The sequence below is a fragment of the Lathyrus oleraceus genome, chromosome 4 (genome assembly GCF_024323335.1).
Source record: "Lathyrus oleraceus cultivar Zhongwan6 chromosome 4, CAAS_Psat_ZW6_1.0, whole genome shotgun sequence".
Lineage (NCBI taxonomy): Eukaryota > Viridiplantae > Streptophyta > Magnoliopsida > Fabales > Fabaceae > Lathyrus > Lathyrus oleraceus.
This window is the reverse complement of record NC_066582.1, coordinates 158,860,579-158,868,426: the sequence shown is the minus strand read 5'-3', so window position 1 is coordinate 158,868,426 and position 7,848 is coordinate 158,860,579.

Genomic DNA, 7,848 nt, shown 5'->3' with positions numbered 1-7,848 from the left:
TTTATGTCATTTTCACTTTGCTCATTTGAGCCATATATTGTGATTGTATATACTTGTTTGTGTATCTTGTTTGTGTTTATGGTCTTAGGACCTTAAAATACTTAATAAACAACAAAAACCCCTAAAAAATGTTTGTGTGGGCTGTTGGATTTGATCTGAGCTTTGGACTTAGAATTAGGCAACTTCCCTATGCAAAAGGACTTGGCCAATACCATCATTTCTAATACCAAGTCATTGTGATGTGAGCTTTCATCTGATGCAAGTATTAAGATCCTTTGGAGTTCATCTGCTACATGGTCTTGATGCAAATGTTACTTTAAACCAGCGTCTAATGCCTTATTCTGAGCCATTCAAAGAGTATGTCATTTGATACATGGGGGATATTATGAAGAAGACTATGAAGTTGTTGGCTTGGATGTGGCTATCTTTATTTGATGCCTTTCTATTCATATTGCTTTCTTATTGATATTGCTTGATATTAAAGTCCAAAGGAAAAATGGGTTTCTATATGGCATTCTTGTCTATTGGATTGCATCCCATTGGTCAGATCTTTTCAACTCTTAACTTTTAAATTTTTGCTTAGGATTAGTCTCTTCATCTCCTCCCACTTCTTAAATTTTAAATCTCTCCCTCTTTTCAAAATCTTCTTTGCTTGTGATTTCAAATTTAGACTTCATTGCAAATTAGAAACTTTGGCCTTATGCCATTGCATTTTTAAACTCTTTTCTTAAATCAAACTTGTAAATGAATATAACCATATTGACTTAAATTTTCAAAAGACAAAAAGAACTAACACTCATTCAAACTCTTTTAGGCCTTTTGTGCCTCTTTTAAATTTAATTTTTATTTAAAAGCAATTCACTCATTTTGAAATTGATACCACGAACTACGAGGTTTTGATCCCTCAATTTTATGTTGGTACGTAGGCACAAGTCCGAAGGTCTTGTCAAACACAAAAATATAATTAATGAATTCTTTTCTCATCCCCTCACTCTATTTATTGCAAACATCATTTCCTACTAAAACACATGCGCACATAAAAAAGGGCTCCCTAGGAGTACCTAGGACACTTTGGGTGCTAACACCTTCCCTCTGTGTAACCAACCCCTTACCTGTAATCTCTGGCATTTTATTAGTTTTGATTTAAAAACTTCTTATCTTTGGGTTTTGTTCGTACTTTTCCCTTTTCCTTTGGGAACAATAAAAGCGCGGTGGCGACTCTAGTTTTATTGACGTTAAGTTTATCCATAGCTTAATGGTCATGAATTTACCGCTACAGAAATTAAGTGGCGACTCTGCTGGGGAGTAGTCCTCAGTGGGTTTAGCCTACTTTTTTATGTGTATATATTTATGTATTTGATGTTTGTATATTTGTGTATGTGATATAGTCTTCTTGTTATGCTTAGTGATCTCTGAGTGGTGAGGTAAGTTCTAACCCGAACTTGAGTGCAATTAAGATAGGAGGATGGTATAGTCATGTTCGACTTGTGTGGAGTAGTCCTTAACAAGTTGGCTTGAGACTCATCTACTTAATGGAGACCCTTTTGGAGTTATGAATGTCAGACAAGTCATTTGTCGTTAGGCATTACTTTCTATGATTTGGGGTCCGAGAAGTTGAGGACCGTAGAACATTTAACCCAACTTGTCCTATTTAGGACGTAGTGCGGAGATTGTTCAAGTGTAGACTTGATAATAGTTATTACACGATACTACACTCAGACGAGTTTCTCTTGAGAATATTATGGGTTGATGAGTCAGTCATCCAAACCTATAATATCCGATAGATGAAGTTAAGACTCTGGGAACTTTTTAGAACATGATTTATAATTTTTTATCCTTAGCACACTCCTTTGGGATGGTTCTTAACCCGACTCCATGCTCGTGACTCACAACAAATCCTTGATTCTTGGTTGACCCAATCAAGTCTTGTCAATATCAATGGAACTTGGGTGTTGATAAGGTGAAAACCATAATCCACCAAAATGGTTGATTGATATTGACAATGACTTGATTCATCACTTGAACTATGTTTGTTTGCCTTGTGTGTGATCCTTTATTTGTGATTTTTGCATTCATGCATTCATGCGCATCATGACATTCATCACATGAAAAAATAACTTCAAGGAACTGAGGTTCTATTTCAAAATATTTTCAGATCATGGATTATGGACGAAGGAACACTAATCAGTACAATTTCAGATGTCCCGACTTGAAAGAGTTAAGGAAGCTATCATCTTTTGTATTAGATCCCTTGGACTTCAAACAACGTCATGGGAAGCATTTTGGTGTATTGTCTGCTGATGTAGTGGAAGGACTCTTGAGTGTGTTGGTTCAATTTTATGATCCTCTCTACCGTTGCTTCACTTTTCCTGATTATCAGCTTGTGCCTATGTTAGAAGACTATGCCCATCTCTTGGGAATACCTGTTTCTGACAAAGTGCCTTTTAGTGGATTTGAGGAGATTCCCAGATCTCATATTATAGCTGAAGCTCTTCATCTGAAGAAGTTTGAGATTGAGGCTCATTGGGTGAAGAAAGGAGTTGGGTTGACTTCTGAGTTTCTCATAGGGAAAGCTATTGCCTTTGCTCATGCCGGTAGTTTGGATGCTTTTGAAGCCATCTTCGTGTTGCTCATCTATGGTTTAGCTTTGTTCCCTAACATTGACGGTTTTGTTGATGTTAATGCCATTAGAATCTTCTTGATTGGAAATCCCTTGCCTACTTTGTTGGGTGATATGTACTTCTCTTTGCATCTAAGGAATTATAAAGGTGGTGGGACTATTGTGTGCTGTGTTCCTCTTCTGTACAAGTGGTTTATTTTGCACTTGCCTCAGACGGCTGCTTTTGTGGAGAACAAACAATGTCTACTATGGTCTCAGAGGCTTATGTACCTCACTAATTATGATATTGTTTGGTATGATTCTTCATTGAGTAGCTTGGATATTATTGATAGTTTTGGTGAATTCTCTAATGTGCCTCTCATTGGTACACAAGGAGGAATCAACTACAACCCTTCTTTGGCTCGTCGTCAACTTGGGTTCCCCTTGAGAGACAAACCTAATAACACCCAGTTAGAGGGTATTTTCTATCAAGAGGGTAAAGATCCCCAACATTTGAAGTAGAAAATGGTACATGATTGGCATAATGTGCATAGGAAAGGAAGATCCGAGCTTGGTCCGTGCAACTGTGTAGCTTTGGAAGCTTACACTCTTTGGGTGAAGAAGAAAGCTTTGGAGTTGAAGATGCCTTATGCTTATGAGAGACCTATGTCTATGGTTGTGGCTGAGCCATTAACTCTCCCTAACCAATATGTAGAGGAGTTGGAAGACGCACTCGCCAAAATGAAGCAAGAGAAAGATATGTGGGAAGAACGGTTCCATGCTTTCAGCCGAAAGCATGAGGAGTTGCAGCTTGAGTTTAAAGACAAGGATGCACTCATTGAACTTCTTGAAGACCGAGTAGTGAAGAGGCAGATAGAGCCAGAGGGTCCATCTTCCTCTAGTATTCCTCAGCCTTCCGGTGCTTGGAAAAAGATTATTGATCAGCTTGTCCTTAAGAATGCTCAGATGAAGACTTCTTTTGAGTCTGAGATCCGACACATCCGAAGGAAGTACGCACCCACACCTAGATCATATGACATTGTTGTTAGGGGATCCTTAGGATGACTAGTTTCCTTTTCTCTTGTATTTGTATTTTGATTTCTGAAATTGTACTCAGTGTAATCCTTCCAAATTTATATGAATAAAAGAGATTCTTATGGTCAATCAAATTGTTATTGTTGTTATATATATTTGCAAATAAAATAGTATGTTCCTTGAAAATAAAAACAATCCAAACATTGCATTTCATGCATCATTTGTATAACAGGTTTCTTCTGCCAGATGTCTTATTGGTTATTCTTCTGTGCTTCGGCCAAGCTGACTCACCAATATAACACTCACGCCAATCAACCAATAATCATGGAACATTTGGAATAAGAGAACCAAGAGTTGAAGGAAAAAATTGCCCGCTTGACTGCCATGATGGAGTCTGTTTTAGCTGCTCAGAGTCAGTCTTCTCCAACGCCTGCAACTCATTCTCCTCAGAGGACTGTCATTTCAGAGGTTGCTACTTCAACCGTGCCTACTACTAAGTTTGCTCTAGCCATGCCTTCCGAATTCCCGTGGGGAATGCCACCGAACTTTGTGCTTGAAGGGTTTGCACCTACTTTTGCTTCCATGCCGACATCTAGCCCGATCATGTCTATTCCGCCTCCTGTGGTTCACACTCTGCCTCGTATTGAGGATACCATCTACCATTCCGAGTCGTATGAGGGCCCTATTGATTATAAGAAGATGGATGAAATGAAAGACCAGTTCCTTGAGCTGCGAAAGGAATTGAAGACCTCGAGGGGAAAAGATCTGTTCAGTAAGAGTGCCGTTAAACTTTGCCTAGTGCCAAATGTCAAAATCCCGATGAAGTTCAAAGTCCCTAAATTTGAAAAGTATAAGGGAAATACCTTTCCACTTAGCCATCTCATCATGTATGTAGGGAAAATGTCAACGCAAACTGATAATGATTAGTTATAGATTCACTATTTCCAAGATAGTCTGACTGGTGCCGCTCTGCGGTGGTATATGGGATTGGGTAGTGCAAGTGTTCGCACGTTCAATGATTTGGGTGAAACCTTTGTGAAGCAGTACAAGTACAATGTGGACATGGCACCTGATAGAGACCAGTTGAGGTCTATGTCTCAGAAGGACAAAGAGACATTCAAAGAGTACGCCAAGAGATGGAGAGAGCTTGCTGCTCAAATAAACCCTTTGTTGGAAGAGAAAGAGATGACCAAGATATTCCTTAAGACCCTGAGTTCGTTTTATTACGAACAAATGATTGCTAGTGCCCCCAGTGATTTTACCGAAATGGTAAACATGGGGATGAGGTTAGAGGAAGGAGTCCGCGAGGGACGTTTGTCTAAGGAAGAAGTATCATCAAGCAAGAAGTATGGTAGCAGTTTCGTAAGAAAGAAGGAAGGTGAAACCAATGCAGTATCAGTGGGGAGGCAGAGGAGGCCTCATGTCAAAAGAAGTTCGCAACCACGTCAGCATCATCATCAAGTTTCATCCGTCACTCCGGTATTTTCTAACAATCAATCAGTGTCAGTTCAGCAACAACGTCAACAATAGCCACAACAAAGAACAAACAACTATAACAATAACACCAACAATAATCAACAACAACAGAGTTTTGAGAGGAAGAAGGTCTCTTTTGACCCTATTCCTATGACCTACGCCGAATTATACCCGTATTTGGTTCTCAAGAACCTACTCCAACCAAGGAATCCGCTACAAATTCCAGAACCACTTCCATGGTGATATAAGCCCGAACTCCGTTGTGCCTTTCATCAAGGAGCTCCCGACCATGATATCGAGAATTTCTATCCTTTGAAGTATGAGGTCCAGAAGTTAGTAAAAAGTGGGATGGTGTCCTTTGAGGACCGTGCGCCGAATGTGAAAGCAAATCCATTGCCTGCTCATAGTAATTCCTCTGTTAATATGGTAGATGGTTGTCCAGGAAGTTTCCGAGTGTTTGATATGCAACGTATTCGTCGGTCCTTGGTAGAGATGTATAAGACCCTATGTACTATTAGTGATTGTTAGCATGACCATGACGGTTGTGCAATTTGCAGTATAAATCCCTCTGGGTGTTCAATCGTCAAAAGAGATATCTAGAAGTTGATAAATGAGAATGTAATCCAGATTCAACAGTCGAGGGATATAGATGATGTTAATGTGATAGTACCAGTGTTTAAGACCTCTGAGCGGGTAGTGATTCAATTTGATAGTAGCAGCATCAACAACGTCAATAGATCGGTATCGCCGTTGGTAATACGGTTAGCGGAACCAGTCCCATATACATCCGATAGAGCTGTTCTGTATCAGTATAATGCCACCATGATGGAGAATGGACAAGAGGTTCTGTTGCCTACGATCAATTCTGTTATGAATATTGCCGATATAGCGAAGGTGACCCGTAGTGGTCGAGTTTTTTGTCCCGTTTTCCCATAAGATGTAGAAGATGTTGGTAAGAAGGTTGAGGTACCTGTAGCAAATCCAGTTAGTGCTCCAAAGTGTCAGTCTGGTGAATCCAGCAATTTGAATCCTAGTGATGATGATGACGTACTAAGATTGATAAAGAAGAATGAATTCAATGTGGTGGAGTAGCTGCTCCAAACTCCTTCCAAAATTTCAGTGTTGTCTCTACTTATCAATTCTGAAGCGCACAAAGAAGCATTGCAAAAAGTATTGGAGCAAGCTTATGTTGAACATGATGTAACAGTGGATCAGTTTGACCATGTTGTGGCTAACATCCCTTCCTACAACAACTTGAGCTTTTATGATGAAGAACTTCCCAAGGAAGGCATAAATCACAACCTAGAGCTGTACATATCAATGAATTGTAAGGAGGATGTGTTGTCATATGTGTTGGTTGATGCCGGTTCTTCATTGAATGAACTCCCCAAGTCAACTCTGTCAAGATTTACGTATCAAGGCGCTCCTATGAGGTACAGTAGTGTGATCGTCAAAGCTTTTGATGGTTCTCGCAAGACTGTTATAGGAGAAGTGGACCTTCCGGTGAAGATAGGTCCGAGTGATTTCCAAATTACTTTTCAAGTAATGGGTATCCACGCGGCCTATAGCTGATTGTTGGGAAGGCCATGGATCCATGAAGCTGGGGCTGTAACATCCACTCTGCATCAGAAACTAAAATTTGTGAAGAATGTCAAGCTTGTCATTGTTGGTGGAGAGAAAGCGTTGTTGGTAAGTCACCTGTCGTATTTCTCATATGTGGAAGCCGAGGATGAGGTTTGAACTCCATTCCAAGCTCTATCTATTGTTGAAGTGAAGAAAACTGGGGTACCTATGTCCTCTTTTAAAGACACTCAGAAGATTATCGAATATGGCAATTCTGATCAGTGGGGCCGGATGGTAGAGGTCGCCGAGAACAAGAACCAAGCCGGTTCGGATTTCCAGCAAGGGATGTCTGTTGTCAAAGCTGAAGATGTGCAACCTAGTTTTCATAGCGGAGGGTTCATATATGGTAATGAACAACACTCAGCATCAATGATCGAGGGGGATGAAGATGAAGACTGCACCAATTTTGTGACGCATGGAAAAGCTTGCAACAATTAGATCGCTGTCGATGTTCCTGTTATTGTTCATCGCTCTAAGTAATCGTTTTTATTATTTTTGAAAAAATCCTTTTCCTATGCCTAAGGGAGAAGCGAACATTGTTGGGCATATTTCAAATTAATCATCAATAAAATGCAATTCTATTCATCCTCATATATGATGTTTTATTTTACTTTTTAGTTTTCTGAAAATGGTAATCACAAAAAACATAAATAAATAATAATCTTCCATCTGCATAAAATATGGTCACAATTCACTTCTCTAAAATCAAAATATCAAATCATTATGCAGGTTGGTTTCTAAATCCATTGAATACAATGATCCTACTCCTTCTCCAAACTTTGAATTCCCTGTGTTTGAGGCTGAGGAAGAAAGTGATGAAGAAGTGTATGATGAATTGTCTTGTCTACTTGAGCACGAGGAAAAAGCCATTTAGCCATTTGAAGAGCAGATTGAGTTAGCCAACTCGGGTTCCGAAGATGATGTGAAGGAAGTCAAGATTGGGTCTCGAATGTGTCCAGAAGATAAGAAGGGGTTGGTTGATCTTCTCCGAGAGTATTCAAATGTGTTTGCTTGGTCCTATCAAGACATGCCTGGTTTGGATTCTGAGATTGTGGAGCATAGATTGCCGTTGAAGCCAGAATGCCCGCCAATCAAGCAAAAGTTGAGAAGGACTC